The sequence below is a fragment of the Cetorhinus maximus genome, chromosome 26 (assembly GCF_964194155.1).
Source record: "Cetorhinus maximus chromosome 26, sCetMax3.hap1.1, whole genome shotgun sequence".
Classification (NCBI taxonomy): Eukaryota; Metazoa; Chordata; class Chondrichthyes; order Lamniformes; family Cetorhinidae; genus Cetorhinus; species Cetorhinus maximus.
The window spans coordinates 26,160,674-26,184,464 of record NC_135904.1 but is presented as its reverse complement, the minus strand read 5'-3'; the positions used below and the strand labels follow the sequence as shown (position 1 = coordinate 26,184,464).

Genomic DNA, 23,791 nt, shown 5'->3' with positions numbered 1-23,791 from the left:
GAATACCAAGGATGCTGGAGATCTGAAATTAACATTGAATGCTGGAAATAGTCAGCAGGTCTGGCAGCATCTGTGGAGAGAACAGAGTTTGACCTTTCATCAGGTTAATTAATTAATTAGTGTTCCATTAACTTCTAAGCCTGCTTGTTGACATCGCTGTTGCTGAACACCAGAGATCCCCTGTAGCCAACCCCAGAATGAAATTAACATCAGGAAAGGTGAAATCCACACTACAAAGATGGCCAAATCTTCAAGGGTAGCTTTCTTCTCTGCTGACTGCAAAACCTGGGCCATTTGTTTCCCCTCGTGGAGCTGAAAATATACTGGAAGCAACTGTCTGAAGATGCACACATCTGGAAATCAGTGAGAATCTTCAGTAGTGGAATTGGCTGGAGAGGTGACAGGGATTAGTTAAGAATGTTAAATCAAGTCCTTATGTTCTTAAAAACTTCTGGCAGTATCGACAGATTCAGAATCATTATTTAAATGGGTGAAGGCATGCATTGTTTCATTTCTGAATGAACATAGTGTACAAACGGAGAACTGGGTTTCCCTCTCAAACAGTGTTAGAGCACAGTTCTGTAAAATTGCCAGCACACAGTGATATTTTCGCCACTTAGTTGACCCCAATTTAAATGGACCAACTCATTACACTGCAGGAAAAAAAAAGGTTAAACCCTTTTGTTATCAAAAATGGCTGTACTATCCTGCATTCCTGAGTATACAGTACATTTTGTTTATGCATACGTAATAAATATTTATGCCACACATCTTGTGGTTTACACATGGGATTTTTTTTTTGCTTCAAACTCTATTGTGGAATCCTCCATAATCACTAGCAACGCTACTTGATTTCAATTTTCATGGAAAATGTACATAATCCTAGAGAAAAACCCCTATACTCCACTGTCAAGAAGGAAAGACAAATTCTAGCTATTCAGTCACCACAAGCCAATGTCCCTGAAAACTTTGAGGGAGGCAGTGGCATAGTGGTATTGTCACTGGGCTAGTATTCCAGAGACCCTGGGTAAAGCTCTGGGGACCTGGGTTCAAATCCAACTATGACAGATGGTGACATTTAAATTCAACAAAAATCTGGAATTAAAAAGTCTGATGATGACCACAAAATTGCTGATTGTTGTAAACAATCATCTAACCATCTGGTTCACTAATATCCCCTAGGGAAGGAAATCTGCTGTCCTTACCTGGTCTGGGCATGCCACATGTGACTTCAGCCACAACAATGTGAGTTCAGCCACAACAATGTGACTCAATATGGCTGGCTCTTAAATGCCCTCTGATGGGCAATAAATGCCTACATCCATGAATGAATACAAAAAAAATGATAGACATGACCCAGAAATGTTGAATGACAACATATCCTTTGTAATTCCAAATATTTCATTGATGCATCTTACAAAAATGGGGAAGGGCTGATGGGTATTGGCAATATTTGCTATTGGCTGATTGCCTTGTTTGAACAGGAGAAATTGGTTAATTATGATGGGCCCCATCTCTTACTAGGTACTGGCAGTGAAGTCTTGGAGTTTCCATTTATTGAAAGCAATGGATGGGAAATCACTCGCTGCATTCCCACAATCTCCTGCTGAGCAAGATTTCCCTATGGGAGTGCCAGATCATGAAATTCTTCAGGGTTGTTAGTGTCACTGAAACCATTCTGTGTTGCAAACATTATGATAGAAATCAAAAATAAACTAGTAAAAACATATCCTGACACTAAGAATGAAGAGGATCCTTTGTACTCTTCAGGTCATGTCACTCAGGATGCCACTGGTAGTAATATCAGTTTTCAACAGGCCTTTTGCTGAAAAGTATTCATCCTTACTGTAGCACACAGTTGATTAACCCAAGTGTAATCAGATGAATAGTGTCTCAGATGTTATATTGATGTATAAATTCACAGGTTAGCCTTGTGGTTTTTCCACTAAAAACTTGTTTAAAGTGTATGAACATTGGCTAGAGTTCATCATCAGAGTATCCATTAAAAAAAAACTTTTAGAGAGTAGAGATTGGTAGTTTTCCTGTGAAGCCAGATGATACAGATGCTTCCCTGCAGATAGGCATTTCTAACCGATGCTGCTTTAATGTCTAAGGTTAACTGACAACAGGGTGAAAATTACAAGGGTGGCAGTTCTGGAGAAAATAGTAGTGGTTATGATACTTCTGGTTGGAAGTCTCTAGTATCAACTGTGATAGTAACAAGATACTCCACAGGCCCTGTGACAGAACAATCAACTTATGCATGCTGAGCAGAATTGGCAGTGAAGAGATAGGGAAGGAATTTTGATTTTGTTTGCTGCACATGACTAGGATTGTGAGAATCTTCAACAGTCAAGTGGCTGAAGAAGTGTTGGACATAAGGAAAGGATGCTCAGTCAGGTTATTATATTCTTAAGGTTTCTCCTGTTTTTATCTTAAGGGCGAGATTGCAGAGGAGAAATTCTCTCCCTTAAATCTTAATTAAAGAGAATATGAAAGGAGTTACATTTTAAACTAACCAGCTAACCCTCCTTGTCCAAAGCATCAGGTCAAAAGCATCCTTCCCTGTCAAAGGTCGTAATATGTTTATGGTGGCTGAGTATGACATCTCAGTCACAGATGATCTGATTAGCATACACCTCCTCATGTATTGCTAAAAGCAAAATACTGCAGATGCTGGAAATCTGAAAGAAAAACAAAAATTGCTAGAAAAACTCAGCAGGTCTGACAGCATCTGTGGAGAGAAAGACAGAGTTAACATTTCAAGTCCGAATGGCTCTTCTTCAGAACTAAAGAGAAGTAGAAATGTGGTGAAACATGTACTGTTTAAGGGGGGGGGGGGGGGGGGGGTGGGACAGGTGAAGTTGGATAGAAGGCCAGTGATAGGTGGAGGCAAAGGAGAGATTGCAAAAGATGTCATAAACAAAAGGTCGAAGGGGTGTTGGTGGTGGTGATACTGGCTAAAGGAGGTGCTAACCTTAAACAGTGTATATTTCAACACATTTCTACTTCTCTTTAGTCTGAAGAAGAGTCATATGGACTCGAAACGTTAACTCTGTCTTTCTCTCCACAGATGTTGTCAGACCTGCTGAGTTTTTCCAGCAATTTTTGTTTTTGTCTCATGTATTGCTACTCTGTCATACCCAGGTAGTTAACTGTTGCAGGACACTCCCCACCTGTTTTGATTCCAGCTATAAATCATCCACTTTCTATGGCCTCTGTAGTCTTGGACCATTCTGTACTCTTTGATGTACCTAACCTTCTGTAGACAAATAAAACCTCTGTGAACTATCCTCTTTTTTTCCCCAGTGGTCCTTCTAAATCATCATATTTATTAAACTCCCTCAGGCTAGATCTGACCCAAAGTAAAATAGTCACTTTTCCATTTGACTTTGCAGCTGTGGACATACCACACACATTCACCAGCTGTTACCTGACTGTAGCTTTAAGATGTGAAAAAAGAATTACCTTTTCAATTACGTTTTTGTTCACGACTGTAAATCCAATCTTGAGGAAGGAAACTGTCAGCACCAAACATGGACGCATTGTCCTTAGCACTTTCTACTGACATTGCAGCTCTTTTCACACATGGCTCTTTATCGCAAAGATTGTTGACCTCAGAAAAATATTACTCCAAAGCCCTAATTCACAGTTGAAAAGAGAGTTGGGCAATGCTAATTGACATGTTATTAAACTCACCACAAAAATAAACAACAGGTCTCATAGCCATTGAGATATCAAACTTGCCAACAGGTCATCTGGTAGCACAAATGTCTGGAATCCCCATAAAATATATATTGTAATACATCAATCCTTAAAGAATGTGAAAAGCAACATTCAGGGGGTGAAAATTCCTGTGGCAATCGCATGAGGTTATACAGTTCACTGACTCTGGTCGTACCTGATTGAAGTACAATTTGCACGTTTGACATTGGCAGATCCAATATCCTTCCCCTCCCCCATTCACTCCTTACCACCACCCCGCCCCCCCCAACCCGACCCTTTAAACCACCACCATTCCCCTTTAAAAGTATAATCACGGTCACTTTGACATTTTAAAGAGAAAAGCACAGTTTAGGTCTGAATTTAAATCCTCCAAATTGACTCAGTTTGGATCTTCAGTCATCTTTATAACTTTCACATCAAAATTGAATGTAGATTCGGGGGGTGGGGGGAAGGAATTGGATTCTCACACCCGAGTTTGAAAATGAGATAAAGTGTTAGCAGCTCCATTTCTTGTGTACTCAGGACTGAAATGTCTGGCCTCCGGAGAAGCTGTGAAGGAATTAATCCTATCTCCAGTTAATCCATCAGGGAACATCCTTCATTATGATGTTAAAAGCTAGGCTCAGTGCTCAGGACATTAACAATAGAGAGCTAGGCCCTTTGAAATACACACATTTTTCCCAGGTTGCAAACTTGAATTATTTGCCTTTAGCTCAGATTAGAAGAACCCATTTGTGACTCACCCCACTGCCTTCAATTTCCTTTCGGGCTACCACTTCTTCTGGAAAATAATGCCTGCTTTCTTCTTAAAAGTGGCAATTCTTGTGAAGCTGCTACCATCACCTCGAAAGTGCGATCATAAGCAAATCCATTTTCTTTCAGTTTGTAACTATTTATTGTAAGTATGGTAAAGCATTATCCCAACAGTCCAATTATCACAAGATCTTTTATTGAAAATTAAAGCATTGAAAAAGACTTATTGATGAATCATAATGAATAAACAATGGAAACAAAACTAAGAAGAAATATTCCTACTAGTACTTAAATTTCAGTGTATTAGGTTCCAAATGGTTTCCACCATTTCTTTTGTTGTGATAATTGACTTTCTGATCCATGCAGGCAAGCTTTAACAATTGAACTCCTTACATATCTCATCATGTCCGACAATGCACAGCAACGTGACAATTGAGCGACAGGATAAGAATGTGTCAGATGCAAGAAGACAACTTATTTTTAAGGGCCTAAAAGTGACATTTGTTGCTTCAGAACTTTTATGTCTTGAGCCTCTGAGTTCACTAGTCCAGTAAACTCGAATTGCACGCCTTCATATACACTTGCTTGTTGATGCACGCTAGCAATAACGGAGACTGACATAAGAACAAACTGTGATCGTCTATTGCAACAGAAAGCAGAGCACTAAATCCTTGCATGGTCCCCAAACCACCTCCAGCTCTAGACTTACAGTTAACCAGTAGCGCGTGCTATACAGTAATTGGTCAGCACTGTCACATGGTTAGTCCACTTGCATCCTCTTAAAGGTACATGGTACTCCACTTTACCACTAACTGGTTCCATTTTTACAGTAGTCACTCAGGGAGTATTTAAAAAAAGATGTTCCAGGGCTTCAAACACGACAAGTGTCCTTCCTAAACCCAGTCACGGACAGCGCCAGATAGATGCGCCAGGAGGTGGCACCACAGTGTCCCTCCCATGTACCATGTATCTAACAACCCAAAGAATCACGATGAGCATCAAAACAATCTGCCTGAAAGTAAAAGGGGCTCAAGCACCCCAGTAACAACAACAACTTATATTTATATAGCACCTTTAACATAATAAAACACCCCAAGGAGCTTCGCAGGAGCATTATAAACAAAATATGACACCAAGCCATATTTAGAGATAAGATAACCAAAAACCTGGGCAAAGTGGTAGGGTTTTAGGAAGTATCTTAACTGAGCAAAGCAAGACAGAGAAGCATAGAGGTATAAGGAGGAAATTTCAGAATTTAGGATTTAGGCAACTGAAAGAATGGCCACCAATGATGGAGTGGTTAAAATCAGGGATGCTTAAAAGGCCAGAATTAGAGAAGTGCAGATATCTCGGAGGGTTATAGGGATGAGGGAGATTACTGAGATAGGGAGGGGAGAGGCCATGGAGGGATTTGAAAACCGGGATGAGAATTTTAAAATCACGACGTTGCTTGACTGGGAACCAATGTAGGTCAGCGAGCACAGAGGTTGTAGCTGAATGCGATTTGGCGTGAATGAGGGCACAGGCAGCACAATTTTGAATAATCTCAAGTTTGCAGAGAGTAGGACATTGGAGACCAGTCAGGAGCGCATTGGAATAGTCAAGACTTGAGGTAACAGAGGCCTAAATGAACAGATAAACTGAGGCAGAGGCAAAGACAGGGGATTCTACAGATGTGGAAATGATTGTCTTAGTGACAGTGTGAATTTATAGTTGGAAACTCATCTTAGGGTTAAATATGACAGCAACATTGCGAGCAGTCTGGTTTAGTCTCAAACAGTTGCCAAGGAGAGGGATGGAGTTTGGAGCAGGGGCCAAAAAAGAGATCTTCCTAATGTTTAATTGGAGGAAATTTCTGCTCATCCAGTACTGGAGGATAGATAAACAATCTGATAATTTAGCAACAGTGGAAGAGTGGAGAAAGTTGGTGGTGAGGCACAGCTGAAGTACAGAAGTGAAAACTAATGCTTTAGTTTTGGAAGATGATGCGAAGGGGCAGTATCCAGGTGAGAAATAGGACAGAGCCAGGATAGATCCTTGGAGGATATCAGAGGTAATGTTGCAGCAGCAGAAAGTGAAGCCACTGCAAATGATTCCTAGGCTAAATTTAAATCATTAAGAATGGAACCAGACAGAGGTGTCAGCTGTGGCTCAGTTCATAGCACCCTCGCCTTTGAATCAGAGGGTTGTGGGTTCATGTCCCACTCCCGGAAACCAAGAACTGTGATTGTACTCAAAAGAGTTGCAATCTGTGACTGTTGATAACTCGAAAGAGTTTCACCCAGCTGGACCACAATGGAGAGGTGTTGGAGGAGAATGACCAACCATGTTAAAGGCTACAGACAGGTCGAGAAGGACAAGGAGGGATAGTTTATCCTTATTGCAGTTACAGAGGTTGTCATTTGTGAATTTGTAAGAGCCGCAGTAAAAGAAAGAGAATGTTGGCCTATCTTAAAGGATCAGGCAGGCTATGCATTCCTACAGGAGATAATCTTTCACAACGCAGGAAGGGCATGCAAATCAATTCTAGTGCTTTCACACTGGAAGAGCAAGAACAATCATTATAATTATTAAACATCTCCTTCATCTGGAGATCACGGTCCCAGGTAATGATGGGCTTACTGTCCTGATAAAGGAGCATAAGACCGGGAAGCAGCTTGAAATGCTGTTTTTTTTAGTGTTTCCAAAATCAGATGGATCTGAAGGATAAACACAAGACAACAGGTCAGACAGAACTGAAAGGTTTCTAATTCAAGCTACAGTTGAATGAACATATACCCTGACATACCTTCTGATATAATTCTGACAGGATCCCAGGGAAGCTGGAAGTTTCTGTGATTACTTGTAAGGTGCGGAACTTCTGTCTAGCCCTTTAAAAGGCAATTGATGGCTAGGGAGACTCCCTAAGCCAGGGGTCTCATTCATGACCCTCAGCTGAGACCAAGCTTTGCTGTGGTGATCGCTATGTGGAGATGTGCCAGTTGCCTCAAAGAAGAATGTAGGTCCGGTGGAGGAATATCCAACCAGGGTCCTTGAAGATCCCTTACTTGGGGGCTAATTGGAGTTTTAACTGGTCAGCAGTCAGGGTAGGAGGGCACCAGAGGTCTACCTGGACTGCCTTTTGTGCTCAGTTGCTCCAGAACCCCGGTATAACCCTGTCAAATTTGTTTTCCATCCCATGAAGTGCCTTGCACTTATATAGTTAAAGGGGCTCTATAAATATAAGAAGTTGTTGAAATCCATTGTAGTTCTTATCTAGTGGATTCAACTCCTCCCTTATTTCACAGTTTTGGAGATATCCCTAATTGTCGCTGTGTGGAAAATTCTTTTGGTGGATATCCATTTTTTACTTGTAGCCAATATATAATGATTTTTATAGCATAAGTCAGGTATTAAAAGAGGCTTGTAATCTATAAGCAATTATAGTTACATGTTAAGGTTTGATGCAATGGTTTTGCACCCATATTAAAAAAAAGTTATAATTATTTTAAAGTTTCCTTAACTCATAATTCCCATTAATATTTATGAATCAACATCCTTTTAAAATATATTGCACTTCATCCTAGACCGCGCCCAATTTCAACCCTTTCAAATCTCATGTACTTGGGCCCTGCTCTCATGCTCGTGATATTGATAGAAACTGTGCTAAATACTTAAAAGACTCATTCTAGGACTATTCAAACTATGTTCACAGTTTGCGCAGCTTATAAAGTTTCTGCACCCTTCCGTAAGATTGCTTCATAAAAGAGTAAATACAATGCAGTTTTACACACCAAAAAAAATTGATGCACTCAGCATTTACAGACTACAATAAAAGAATTGGAGTGTAAATTCCAAAGTGTGTGAAAGGACACCGGAAAATTCGGCACTCGGAGAGTTAATTATACAGGAGGATTGAAATTGCAAGTCACATGATAAGCAAAACTTAATTTGATAAATCTATTAATTGATTGCATCAGGCAACCACCACTAGAGTTAGAAAGGAATTTTTATTTGTATTATGTTTAACACTATAATACTCCTATCAAGGATACACTTAATCTGCTAGATCTGACATTGCCAGGAGTGTGGAAGCACTGGATGTCATTGATGTCACATTTTGGAGGCTGTGGGTCAACTTTATTCTGGAGAAGTGCCAGCTTCCATTGTACAGACGTATGGATTGGAAATTTGCTCTTTAAGGGAGTGAGTCACAGCTAGTACAGAGTGAGAGGAGGAGGTGTTCTGTTCAAATCATGTAATATCCATGTCCAACAAACAGTTCTTTCTGACATGGAGGATGTCAGTTCAATCATATCAATGAAAAAAGTCAAAAATTATACTGCATTGTCTTTGTTGAACTGGGATACAGTTTTGCAACACTCAGGGAGTTGTTTCACTCAATTTTCACATCTGCACTTGAACTATTAGTCAATGACAGTTAAACTTATAGACATAGCACATTAGGCTGGCAGGAATCCATGTGGTGAGAGATTGACTTTCCAGCACCTCTTCTGGTATTCATAACTTACTCTGTATGATCTATGAACATAGACAGCAGGGAATCGGTCCTGAAGTACTCTATTCCAAGGCCTTTATTTAGCCAAATTCTTCTCCTCAGAGTCAGTGATTCTCCATCATCATTTCCAGAGCTGGGGCACAATGCTAATGGAGATAAGTCTGTGTGATTTAAAAGGCTGAACTGTATAAATACCTTCAACTAATGACACTGGTGCAAGTTGATATGTTTTTGTGGTGACTGGCTTAATTGCTTTATTACAGTAGTCCAAGGAGAGCAGCTGTTGCAGTTTTTTTTTTAAACTGCTTAAAGATTAAAGTTAAAGGGACATTGAAGTCTCGTGAAGTGTCTTTTAGATTGCAGTTAATGATGTGGTGCCATGATATCAAAGATCATGCTTGTTCCAGCAAAATGAAAGACATTCAACTGAAAATAAGGAAGATGTATTATATGTATATTTAAATAATGCTCAGTTTATTCGATTAGTTCATCTAACTTTAATGGATGTCTTTGCAGACTGTTTCTTCCTGGCTGTTTCAGGAATCTAATCTGCCTGAACATTCCTCGATGACTTTACCTCATTAAATCATTGAAGATGTCTCAGCCATTTTGATTTTGGCATGATCACCTACTTATCTCCCAGTTCTCCTACATTCATACTTGCCCTGGTCAACGGTTAAGTGAATGAAATTCATCTTCAATTTTCATTTGATTTCAATGAAAATAAAATTAGGCCCATTGTAAAAGAGGATGCTGATTTGTTATCAGTTGTTTCATGCTGCTGGCCAAGATCAATTTCACCTATAAGATTTCCAGCGATTTCTTTTTCAACAAATGTTTTTTATTAACTGCCTTAATCACCTCCAGATCTGACCATTCCAGTGCTCCCCAGGCCAGCATTCCTTCCTTTAACCTCCGAAAACTTTAACTCATCCAAAATCCTTCTTCCCAGATCTTTTCCCACACCAGTTCCTGGTGACCCGCCACTCTTGGCCTCGCTGACCTACATTGAGGCACTGGGTGGAGGGGCGGGGGGCGGGGGGTGGGTGCGGAAATCAAGCTGAAAATTCTTACCCTCATTGATAAATCCCTTTGAGGCCTGGCTCCATCTCATCTCTGACCTCCTTCACTATAATCCCTTCCCTCCCACACTCTCTGTTGCTCTGACTGAGGCCTCATGTGTATCCGCCCTCCTTTCATCCCACTGTTGAGAAACAAGCCTTCGGCCACATAGGCTTTACAGTCTGAAATTCTCTCCCTAACATGTCCACCCTCCACCTCTCTCTTCCCTTAAGACCTACCTAAAATCCCACCTCGTTGACCAAGATTTTAGTGAAATAATGTCTCGTTCTATGGTTCATCCTTCATTTTTTGATTATGCCTTTATGAAGTACCTTATTTTGGAAGCTCTTGATACATTGCTATTATTGTTATTCTAGTTATTAATAATAATTAAACAAACTCAACCACCAAAGTGACCTGATTGTTTTTTATAATTCATTCATGGGATGTGGACATCGCTGGCTAGGCTAGCACTTATTGCCCATCCCTAATTGCCCTCGAGAAGGTGGTGGTGAGCTGCCTTCTTGAACCGCTGCAGTCCATGTACACCCACGGTGCTGTTAGGGAGGGAGTTCCAGGATTTGGACTCAGCGACAGTGAAGGAGCGTTAATTAGCTTAAAACCGGAGAGAAATATTTGGTGAAGACTGTTGTTTTTCCAATTATTTTAATCTATGAAGAAGTTTGAGCTGTAATTAAATTAACCAGAATTACTTTACATAAAACATTCAGTGATAGTTTATCAAATTCAGGTTTAACATGAAAGCTATTACAAGTAAGTAGTTACTTGGTTAGTGAAGGTCTCTTCGAATGTTGGGATGCCCAATGCTAAAGTAACAAAATGTACAAGGAAATATTCTATGGTGTAGTTAGAGGAAAATCTCTGAAGATTGCGCTAATATCATCATTCAGCCAAGAATCAAATTAAGGTTGTCCATTTTTAAAATTTTATCCTGTATATCCTTATATAGGTTTCATATACTCTCATTGCAACCACACAGTTTGATGTTTACAATAGAGAAATACATTTTTAGATCCCCAGGGACCACTGAAGCATTTATTTTAACCTAGCACCATAGAATGTTACAGCCAAGAACATGAATGCTCAACCCATTATCCTTGTGCTGACTAGAAAGAGCTACCTACTTAATTCCTTTCTCCTACCACCTGGATCTAATCATCTAATAGGGAAGTATTTTAGATTTTCACTAAATCAGGTGTAAGTATCAAATTGGTGGTTTTATCATCAAAATCCTAACTGAAATGTAGAAGAGGTCACAAAAAGCCAACGTTTTGAGAGAAACAATGTTAATCTACCCAACAAACCTTTTCCATACATTTTAAATGGTCGTGCGTGGGAAATTGGGATCATTTGCATCAGTTTTTTGGGCAATGTGTGTGTCCTTAGACCTTCAAAATGGCATTCAGCAGTACACGCACTTATTTTGGACAAGTTGCGCTGGACACCATATTTGTGAAGGCATTAGCACCCACGCGTGTAATGCTGATTTGATGCCATCATTGTCATTTTGGGGCTGAATGATTCAGCTAACAGTCTCTCTTAGCCTCACACAGCTGAAAACGTCTGAATCAGCAGGAAAGGACCTGAAACTGTTGGGTCAGGAATGACTTGCACGTTAGTTGCCAGTTGATTTTGTTTGGCTGTGTCTGTGCTTCTACAAGTGTTTGGTGATTTCTATAGCCATTTAAAGTTGGAAATGTCTACAGGTGGCAGGTGCTGACTTCTGCACATACTAATTTGTCCCAGACATGGGTGCGCTCCCCCTCATGTGCGGGATTCCCCCTTGGAATATAAACTGATTTGGAGAATGAACAGACAGGACACAGAACAGGACAAGTTATTGGAAGAGAGAGGAGGAAGAGGGGGAGGAGGACTCTCAGCAGGTATTCAGAGGACACCCAGGGTATTCAGAGAGCAATTCTCCTATCTGAACCTCAATGAGGAACATTGCATGAGATGTCTTCAATAAGGATATTCCCACTGAAATCTGCCAACTGCTGCAGCCACAACTGCAGCCACAGAGCAGGGCATGGACCACATTGTCAGTCAGTGAAGGTAACTTTGGTGATGAACTTTTATGCATCCGACTCTTTCCAAGTGGAACTGGAGATAATTGAAATATTACACAGTTACTGTTCACTGTTGTCTAAGGGAGGTCACTGATATTCTCTGCTCATTGAGACCCAGCTACATTTCATTCTCTCTTGCCAGAGACCAGCAGGTAGAATGAGGATGTGACTTCACTAGGATTGCAGGCTTCTCCATGTTGCAGGATTCCACATATCGCATTGCGAACACCAATAGAGCATTCAACTCTACTCTATACAGGAACAAAAAGGGATTCCACTCCCTCAGATTCCAGCTGGTGTGTGACCATAGGCAGGCAATTGTGCCTATGGTCAATGCTGGGTATCCTGGCAGCAGCCATGATGCCTTCATTCTGCATTAGTTCAGTGCACCAGCTGCGCTCTCCTTAGGGGTCATTAACCACGAGTCATCCAGAAGCTGGTCCAACTCCATGAAAATTGCAGGCAGCTAGGAGGTGCCTGACTTTGTAATGGAACTGATCAGGTTGGGAGCACAAGGTACAAGCTCATTACCCGCACCCTTTTCCCGCAGAGGGGAAAATTGGGGGTGCTGGGAATAGGGGGTGAGAATCCCAGAATTGGGTCCCACCTGCCATTTTTAAATGGCTCCAGGGTCATTCCAACTCTGCGGAAATCTAGGCCAATGTCTGGAAGACCTGCTGGTCTTCTGCAGATATGGGATATCTCTGCACCTTTCCACCTCCTCCATTAAGGTCTCCAGTGCAGCATTGGAAACCTTTGATGCACGCTGTCTCCTATGTTGTGTCATTATTAAACGTTTCACAGGTTACTTTCACTTCCTTCATGACTGTCGGCACCTGCTGCAGCCACAATGCAGCTCCCCTTTGAGCAGGGCAGACTAGCTCTGAGCAAGGCAGACTAGCTCTGAGTAGTGCAGACTGGCTCTGAGCAGGGCAGACTGGCTCTGAGCAGTGCAGACTAGCTCTGAGCAGTGCAGACTAGCTCTGAGCAGGGCAGACTAGCTCTGAGCAGTGCAGACTAGCTCTGAGCAAGGCAGACTAGCTCTGAGCAGTGCAGACTGGCTCTGAGCAAGGCAGACTAGCTCTGAGCAAGGCAGACTAGCTCTGAGCAGGGCAGACTGGCTCTGAGCAGTGCAGACTAGCTCTGAGCAGTGCAGACTAGCTCTGAGCAGGGCAGACTAGCTCTGAGCAGGGCAGACTGGCTCTGAGCAAGGCAGACTAGCTCTGAGTAGTGCAGACTAGCTCTGAGCAGGGCAGACTGGCCCTGAGCAGTGCAGACTAGCTCTGAGCAGGGCAGACTAGCTCTGAGCAGGGCAGACTGGCTCTGAGCAGGGCAGACTGGCTCTGAGCAGGGCAGACTGGCTCTGAGCAGGGCAGACTAGCTCTGAGCAGGGCAGACTGGCTCTGAGCAGGGCAGACTGGCTCTGAGCAGGGCAGACTAGCTCTGAGCAGGGCAGACTGGCTCTGAGCAGTGCAGACTGGCTCTGAGCAGGGCAGACTGGCTCTGAGCAGGGCAGACTGGCTCTGAGCAGGGCAGACTAGCTCTGAGCAGGGCAGACTAGCTCTGAGCAGGGCAGACTGGCTCTGAGCAGGGCAGACTAGCTCTGAGCAGGGCAGACTAGCTCTGAGCAGGGCAGACTGGCTCTGAGCAGTGCAGACTAGCTCTGAGCAGGGCAGACTAGCTCTGAGCAGGGCAGACTGGCTCTGAGCAGTGCAGACTAGCTCTGAGCAGGGCAGACTGGCTCTGAGCAGTGCAGACTGGCTCTGAGCAGGGCAGACTAGCTCTGAGCAGGGCAGACTGGCTCTGAGCAGTGCAGACTGGCTCTAAGCAGTGCAGACTGGCTTGAACCCATGCTAGCCACTCACAACCTTGGTCCCTGCTGAAATGACCAGAGAGGTTAACACTGTCCGGGCACAGAAGCCATTTAAAACAACAGATAGCCCAAAATTGGCATGTTGCCTATATTGAACAGGTGTGGATTAAATGTGCATCATGATCGCTGCCCCTGGTTTTGGGAGCTATCAAATTTAGTCCCCGTGGTCTGTGCCCAGGCCGCTTGTTTTCTGTGTGAGTCAACAAACAGTAAACGCATGAAGAGGAACCTTTACACCAAAGGCAATTAAATGAAATCTTGGGATATTAATTGAAAAATAAAGCCTACACTATTCAAACGTGCCTAACAGCATTCCACAGGTGACACATCCATGAACAATGATATCTTGCATTACTGCACTGTAACCTGCATACTGTACTGTTCCTTTTCATTATCAGAAACCATCATTGCTTTGTTTGAGTCGACAGTTTTGGACAGAAGAGTCAGGGTGACATCATTTGTTAACTGTTTTATCAGGAAGAGTATGGGCTGCTGGGAGCTTTTCATGTTGACACGTGGTATTTCTTCATCCTCAACCAGTAATCCAATTCAGTGATTACTTCAAGCTTTGGCAAATTCTCACTTTCGTTAACAGCAAAGGGATGAACTTTAGCCTTGTCTGTGGTTAAAATAGTAGCTGAAGAATGTAATTACACTAATCAGGCTATGTTCCAGGAATAAATATGACTGAAACGCACAGATGTGATGACCTCAAAGCATCATCATCAGCTGTAAATCACGATTACAAACCTTAATTTTACTAACTAGTTGTCATTAATAAGAATAATAATTAAAAGATAAAAGCTTATAGCAGAAGGTATAAGGAAAAGGCTTCTCCTTCATTGATAATTGTTAGAGTTGCTAAACTTTGATTTGGTTTCGTGTTAAGTGTGCAGCTGATTTAAAGGGGCACTGACATCTCGCTGAAATATCGTGGTTATGTCAGGCTGTCTGGGATGATGTAATTGTGTCAGCAACTGTGAAAATGAGGATCGTTTTTCAAAATCTAATTATGATGAAAACAGATTTTGGAGGAAAAAAAAAACACTAGGGAAAGGATTACTCCGGACCAGACAGAGCATCTGCTGCAGCAAACTTCCTTCCAAAAAAGTAAAATGAAAGCTTTGTGAGACAGACTCTTCTTCATTGTTCAGGAACTGATCTTACAAGCACAACTGTCAGAAGGTGACAGAACCCATCTTAAGTGTTTTCTTCCCAAAAAAAGAACCCTTCATTCTGCACAATCATGCAATTTATAAATAATGAAAACTCTTTGAGTGTCCCGTGGTTTCCAGGCTATTGCTCTATTTCTAATACTGTAAATGTTAATCTCATGATAGTTAATCTAGTTAGTACAACAATCTAGCTGATTAAGAGGGCCATTATCATTTGGTACTGTATCTTGTCAATAGCTTATTGATATTTTGAGCAGGTTGTATAGTCAGATACCATTTTACTGCATAGACAATAAAGGATGTTACTGTAAGTTACTTAGCTAAAAATGAACTTACCCCTCAAAACAACAGCAACAATAACAGCTTGCATTTATATAGTGCCTTTAACATAATAAAATATCCCAAGGTGCTTCACAGGGGCATTATCAAACAAAATTTTGACACTTAGGACAGATTGATCAAAGAAGTGGGTGTTAAAGAACATCCTAAAGGAGAAGGAAGAGGTGCAGGCATGGAGAGGTTAAGGGAGGTCAATCCAAAGCTTTGGGCCTGGGCAGTTGAAGGCACGTCTGCCAAAGGTGGAACGATATCGCTGGAAAGTTGGCACCACACTGAGAACTTTCTCTTACAGGAACACAACAGTGTCTGTTGCGCTGTGGGCAAATGTGGCACACATTAAAATAATGGCTGCACTTCAAAAGTACTTCATTGGTTGTCAAGTGCTTTGGGACATCCTGAGGTTGTAAAAGATGCTGTACAAATTAAAGTTATCTCTTTTCTTTTTTATGTACCAGCAATTTTCCACAAGCAGCAATAATGTAAATGATAATATTATCTGTTTTTGGTGGTCTCGGTTAATGGAAGAATGCCGCACAGGACAGGGGGGAATGCCTTGCGTTTGCTTCCTATGCAATATCATGTGATCCTGTAATAACTATTGATATAGAGCACACAGATTGCAGCTTAACATTTCAGCGAATGGACCAAACACTCATGTGTCGTCTTAGATTATACTCCCAAGATTTCCCATGTGCCATAAACCTACAATTTTCTGATACTTATCAATTAAGCTGATATTGCACCAAGAGTTCGTGTTATTTAGGTGTCTGTCTTGGCAAAATTGTTAGCATTTCCACCTCTAAGTTAGAAGGTTGTGGTTTCAAGTCCCACTCCAGAAACTTGAACACATATTTTAAGCTGACATTCCAGTGTAGTCCTGAGGCAGTGCTAACTATTGGATGGACTGACTTTTGGTTGAGACATTAAACCAAGGACCCACCTGCACTGCCAAGTGGACATAAAAGATCTCATGGTGTTTTTTTAAGGAAGACCAGAAGAGTTCTCCCTGGTGTCCTGGCCAAAATTTATCCCCCAACCACTATTACTAAAGCGGGTTATCCAGTCCTTATTTCTGTTTGGGGGAACTTGTTGAGTTCTAACTGGCCACATTACAACAGTGACTACACTTCAAGAGTACTTCATTGTTGTAAAGTGCTTTAGAACATCCTGAGGTTGTGAAAGGCATTATTAAGATACAAGTCCTTGTTTCCCTCTCAAAGAATTGCTGAGGTGTACAGACCAGGAAGGACCCATGTTCAATACCTGCTCAGTGCTTAGTTAGGCAAACTGAGCTAAGGCTGCAGTAAGGCTGCTATAATTGGCTCTGGAAGAGGAATGATTGGCAGAGTGCCCAGACCTATCTAATATTTGCTGTTTGAGGTGCCAGTGAGTGAAGATCAGTTAAAGACAGGACCAAGATTGACCATGATCCCCATGATATAATAGCCTACCAATGTTTACTACCATCACCTCACACATGAATAATAGGCACACGACCAGGTGCCAGATAGTGGAACTCTAGCCCAGTGAGGAGTCAAAGTCTTCAGGAGAAAGAGACGAAATTGGAAGGGGACAAATCGCAACTGTGATAACCAGAGGGATAAGAACTACAGACTCTTGTTGGGATATTTGCAATATTTGGCCTGGAAATTTAATTATATTTGAAGAAACTATGATTCAAATTCAAAAGCTAAAGAACAAATATTGTATTTACCATAAAATGAATAAGGAAACAAAATGCCTTTGGATTATTAACACACAAACAAAATATCTTGCAAAATTTTCTAACTTATGAAGGATTTCAGTTTGTGGCATTAAATTTTTTTTGGCTGTTGAGGGATAGTTTTGCTTCTTCGTCAATGCTTTATGGGTAATGTGACAACCTTTCTCTCTGTAGCTGGATTGAATGACTCCTCACAGAATGTCCTAAGAAAATGCAACAATCTCTCAATGCTTCCTTACTTAGCAGAAAGCTTGACTGAAAGAAAGGGAATTGAAATTTATCCAGTGCAGTATCACTGGTAATCCACAGCCTTGTGACCACAGTGAATGTGAGGAGGGAGGAGAGGGGGGTGTTGAGCTGGATTTGGAAGGCAGGCGGCGGGGAAGGAAGGGACGTGATTCCTTGAGGGGTATACCCCCAGTGCGCACAGGGCATGCCCCAAATGAAGTGCCCCTTTCCTTCTTACTGCTTTTAATCTAGACCACAAAAAAATGGCTTGCCATTCCTGCCCGCCTGCCTACATTGTATCATCCTGATAAACAGGCTTGCTTTCAAGCCCAATTGACCTTTAATTATTCATTTAAATATGGTGGTTGGGCAGCCAATTTGGACACCCGCCTAACTAGTGAACAGCTCAGGGGTGGGTGGGAAGGTGGTCGGTTAGCCGCCCGACCTTTTACATGCCCCCTGTCAAAAACATGTCCGGCTGGGGGTCTGTGGGGGAGGCGTAAAATCTAGGCCCGAGGCTCAGTTCACTACTTGCTGTGTACATGTGTCAAAATCGGTAACTAATCCAAAGATGCAGTCAATGCTCTTTGACATTTTCGTATATTGATTCCTGGTTTCATTAAAAGGTACAACTGGGACAGCTGGGGAGAAGAAAAATAAGAATGGAGTTCCTCAATAAGGTCACATAGCATCAGATGAGACATGTTGGGCAGGAGGGGAAAGTATGGGGGTGTAAGGCAGCAGTCAGTGGCAGAACAAAGGGACATGGAGAAGACGATATTGCAGTCTGATCCTTCTTGTTTCCTTTTTAAAGAAGTTAAACGACTCCAGATTAAGGTTCACTATTCAATGGTTTAAAGTGTTGGTCAGCAAAATTGCCATTGGGCACAATTTTAACCTAATGTGCCCGACTTTCATTGAAGCTGATTGAGAGTAAAATTAGGCAGGGTGTAAAATAAATGTCCAACTTAAACCTGCCTGATTCCCACCCGTCAGGTTAGATTAAAAAAACCTACCATTTCCATGCATGGGAAAAAATCAGTTCAGCGATCAATTCTGAGGGTTGTCCCACCACATGCTGCAGTTAAAATGAGACAAACTGCATTCATCTTCCTTTTCTTATGTGAAATAATTTAAAACAGTTGCCTTTGTTACGAGTAGACACGTTTGATGCCATCTGGCTAGTCTTGAAAATCTTTCTCTTGGGCACTTTAGGAATATATCACGTACAATTGATTCAGAATGGATGAATAATTCTCCAGGAGTTAAAACATCTTTCCTAATATTTGAATAATTTTCCTAATATTTGAATAATTTCACACCTCTTTTAATAATGATGAGTATGAATGGATTTTGATCTCCATTATATTACTGCTGCAAGCTTGCAATATTGTCTAACAGCTTTTTGATCCAACAATCAAAGAGGAGCTCTAATGGCCTATTATCTAGTATTGAAGTGATACTGATGATGCAAAGACCTCACACTCTATTTGTATGGAATTTTTTGATCCTGTATCAGCTTCTTTACTGGCAGGATATAGACTATTAAATTCTTAAAACACATGTGGGAAAAAGTGTATGTATCATCCAGTGCTAATTTACACACCTCATTAAATATTTGACAAGAAACAGAGGAAACTGGCCACATTTATTTGTAGACAGGATCCACTAATGTTTGAATATAGCTTTTACAAATATAGGCAGGGCATAATTTTAAAAAGGAATGAATCAAAACAGCTTGCTTTCCTTTCTTAATTTCACTTTTCAAACATTTTTGACAAGAGTATTGTTATACATGGAATGATACTGTCAAAGGGGGTCAAAGGGTTCAGAAAGACCGGGATGGTGAGAAGAGTTGAGATGCTCTTCACCCACAAAAAGTTCCATGTGTCTCAAACTCCCACTGCCTGGCCCTATGTGCTGCTCCTTGTTTAGAACTGTGGACAGAGGTGTGAAGGCAAGTCTTTGGTGCCTCTAAACCAGGCCGCTTCGGGTTGGTAGGGCTTGTCAGCCTTAATTGGCAGTCTACTGAGGAAAAAGTAACTCTGATTTCAAAACCCCAGCTATGGGTTAACTGGCAAGGTATACATTGGCTGACAGTGCAGAAGATCACAAATAGTGCCAATGGACTGGATGGTAAGGTCAAGGGTAGATGAGGCTCTTCAGCCTGCTCAGCAGCTCACCTAGGAGAAGGGCAACTCCAAAATCAAACCTCTGCTATTCCTGTGGCACGCATTGCACCAGTGGAGCATCAGCTGCCTTGGATGAGGGAGTGAGAGAGGCTCTGCACAAACCCCACTCACTTAAATATATTCAATATGCAGGTTGTTCAGCAAGTCATCGACCAAACCATTAGATGTACCAAGCCCTGTGCCAATGAGGAAGTGGTAGAGGGTGCTACTGGCAGTCTTCAGTCATAACCCTGTGCAAAGGCAGCCTCAGTGCGATAGTCGCTCTCCACAGATTGGGGACAATGTGGAGTTTGTATCCTCCTTGGGCGGCACAGCAGACCTTTACAGTCTGAAGTAGGGTAAGAAAAGGAAGCCTAAACACAGTTTACTCTCCCTGCACCTGCTAGGTTAGTGCTCCTAGCTGGTCACCTATCCGCCGCATTCAAAATATAAAGAACAAGTTGACTAGTCATCGCATGAAGTTTGGCTCCTGGAATGTCAGAACACTTCTAGGCCACAATATGTGACAAGAGCATAGAACAGCCCTCATAGCCAGAATGCTGGGCAGTAACAGCATCGACATAGCTAAGCGAAACAAGGCTTGTTGAGGAGTCTCAACTTGAGGAGGTTGATGCAGGCTACACATTCCACTGGATTGGCAAGTCCAAGAACCAGCCTTGGCAGTCAGGCGTGGGCTTTGCCTGGCCATCTGATATGGCATGCAAGCTTGACTCACCTCCTCTGGGGATTAGTGATCAACTTTTGTTTCCTAGTTTAAGTCCTGCCAGTAACCAGCATGCAATACTCATTAGCGCCTATGCTCCAATAATGACACATACAGATGAGGTCAAAGAAACATTCTATGATGAGCTCAGAAAGATAGTTAGGGGAGTACCCTACCAGCACAAACTCATTATACTTGGTGATTTTAGTGCCTGAATTGGCACAGATTGTAATACATGGAGAGCAACACTAAGATACCTCCAATGGCCAGCTCCTTCTCTCTAAGTTCAGTGGGCTTGACCTAACTATCACAAACACAGTCTTCCAACAAGCAGAAAAACTGAAAGTAATGTGGATGTACCCAACATCCAAACACTGGCACATGTTGGACAATATTGCTGTAAAACAGAGAGATCTCAAGGACGTGCGCTTTACTCATTCCCTTCGAGGTGCAGAATGCTGATCTGACCATCAGCTAGTCAGGGGCACTGTATCGTGTCTTTGAAAATAAAATCTAAGGTGCTTTGGCACAGAGTCAAGCCACAAAGGAAGTTTGATGTAACTGTTCTTAAAGACATGGCCAAGGGACAAGAACTGGAACACAAACTAGCCACAGGAATTGCTGATTTCCTGGAGAAAATATTGCCATTGAAGATTCATGGAAAAAGTTAAAGGATGTTACTTACAGCATGGCATCTAAAGACCTAGGAGTCATTAAACGGAAGCACCAAGAATAATTTGACAACAACAACCAAGGTATAGGCGATCTGCTAGATTAAGTGCACGACGCTCACAGATCTTACATATCTGACAAGGAATCACTAGCAAGGAATACCAGATATCATTGTGCAAAGTACATGCTGCCAGCCAAACTAAGAGAGATGAGGAATGATGGTGGGAAAACAAGGCTGATAAGCTTCAAGCAGCTGCCGGTAGAAGCAACCTGGAGGCTCTGCATGAGGGTCTGAGATCAGTCTTTGGGCCCAAAACCAACAGTGTGACACCCATCCTCTCAGCAGATGGCAATCAGCTCCTAACAAATAGGCATGAGATTCTCTCCCGTTGGGCAGAGTGCTTCAGTAATCTCCTAAACGACAATCTACATTGTGTAATGATACCACTGAGTCACTTGCACAGCACCACACTCTAAAAGAGCTTGCTCTCGAAGGCCATAAAGCAGCTTTCTATCGGCAAGCCGCTGGGAGCTGATGGCATGGGAATTACATGGTTAGGAAACTCACTAGTCTCTTTTGGAACCAGGACAACTATGAAGACAACAAGGACACCTCCATAACTTACTTCTACAGACGGAAAGGGAGCAAGTCCACCTGTGACAATCACCGTGGAATATCATTTCTTTCCACAACAGGGAAAATTCTTGCAAGGGTTATTCTTAACCAGATTGTCATTCACCTCATTGGCTCTAAATGTCCAGAATCACAGTGTGGCTTCTGTGCAGGATGGGGAACAATGGACATGATCTTTGCAGCATGTTATCAGCTTGCAAAGGCTCAATGCTTGCACAGAGGTGACTGAATATCCACTGAGTGAACTCTTGTTTGCAGATGACTGCGCTCTCAGAGCTCATACTTCCGAGGACATTCAGCTGCTTGTTGATAGCTTTGCCCTAGTTTCGGAACACTTTGGCCTAACAATAAGTCTGAATAAGACACTGATCTTGTATCAACCCAGCCCTGGCCATGTACTCCAAGGCCCCACAGTCACTATCAAAAACACACTGCTCTGTTCAGCACAGAAACTTTGTTATATTGGGAATATCCTCTCCATTGACACTGTGCTGGATGATGAAATAAACCATGCCTGGAAATGGCAAGTTCAGGGTTTGGCAGACTTTGGAAAGAGCACGGAGTTTGGCTCAGAACAAAGATCAAAGTCTATCAGGCAGTGATTCTTACATCCCTTCTTTATGGGTGTGTGAGACTTGGACAGCCTACCAGCATCACATAAAGCAACTCGACACATTTCACCTTCGCTGTCTGAGATCTATTTGCAACATCAGGTGGCAGGACAAAACCCCCAACTCTGACGTTCTTGCAAAGTGCTGTGTACCTGGCATTGAGAACATGCTCATCAGAGCTCAGTTTCACTGTTGGTCACGTGGTTCAGAGGATTCCCCCTTAGCAAAGGCAGTACTCCACCGCCAGCTGAGCAGGGGCACCTGCACCCCAGGACTTCCCAAACTTAGATATAAAGACAATCTGAGAGCTTCGGTTCTGAAGAAGAGTCATTTTGGATTTGAAACGGTAACCCTCTTTCTCTCTCCATAGATGCTGCCAGACTTGCCTAATTTTTTCAGGACTTTCTGTTTTTATTTCAGATCTCCAGAATCTGCAGTATTTTGCTTTTGTCTCAAAGCTTCCCAGCTGCATCCCACATGGGAAAAAAACATGCTTGAACAGACTCAAATGGAGAAGCAACTCCAACGTTTGAGGAGAACAGAGTCAAGTGCCTTCAGGAGAAGCCAACATGGCCTCAAAACCAATCCATCCCTCCAACGTTGACTTCCTATGCAATAGTTGCAATCAGATATGCAAATTGAAATTTGGCCTAATGTCACACATGAGACAGCATCAGCCTAGAGTGTAAACCAGTCTTTTCTTTTTTGCTGATCCATCAAAGAGATGGGAGAACCCATTATCACTGTCAAGAAATCGAATCAATATAAAGTTTGGCACTTCGCCAGAGCGATAGGTGCCATGGACAATCCAATAGCTTCTGCTAGACTTTATTGTGATTCCTCAAAGCACTAGTCGAAAACATCATGATCTAGAAATTTGTTGATGTGGGTTTTGTTTTTATAGGGGTAAAATGGGTATTTAACCATTCACATAGTACATTCAGGAATCTTATTTTATTAAATATAGAAGGGTCCAACATTAGTTATAGATCCTGTTGTGAAATGGTCTTCCCCAGCGCATGACCCTCCATGTGATAAACTCACTCAGCAACCCATGATGCTAATGGGTAGCAAGGACTCTTCAGCTGTGCTATTTATAGAGCTCTTTCACTACATACATATTAGTTGCTCATCTGTCCTTTTAGGCTGCTGGTTCTTAACTTCTGGGAATTACTAGGCTTATTTAGGTGTCAGCCTTGGCACAGTTGGCAGCATTCTAGCCTCTAAGTCAGAAGACTGGGGTTCAAGTTCCACTCAGGGCTTGAGCACAAAAATCTATGCTGATACCACAGTGCGGTACTGACAGAGTGATGTACTGTTGAAGGTGTTGTCTTTCTGATGAAAAATTGAGGCCCAGTCAGCTCTCTCAGTTAGACATTGAGATCCCATGGCACTATTTCAAAAAAGAGGAGGGAAGTTATCCCTTGTGCCAATATTTATCCTTCAATCAACATCACTGAAATAGATTGGTCATTGTCACTTGTTATTTGTAGAAGCTTGTTGTACTTAAAT

At 42.1% G+C, this 23,791-nt stretch overlaps 1 long non-coding RNA gene across 2 annotated transcripts in view; it reads right to left on the bottom strand.

Annotated features, from left to right (window-relative positions):
* LOC144668187 (uncharacterized) overlaps positions 1-23,791 on the bottom strand; it is a 101,551-nt gene that overhangs the window by 42,141 nt on the left and 35,619 nt on the right. The window contains exon 3 of one of the 2 annotated variants that reach the window (XR_013573448.1): positions 3,469-3,641. The exons of the other annotated variant lie outside the window; for it this stretch is intronic. This is a non-coding gene — a long non-coding RNA (uncharacterized LOC144668187). The remainder of the gene's footprint in view (positions 1-3,468; positions 3,642-23,791) is intronic. 2 annotated transcript variants of the gene reach the window in all.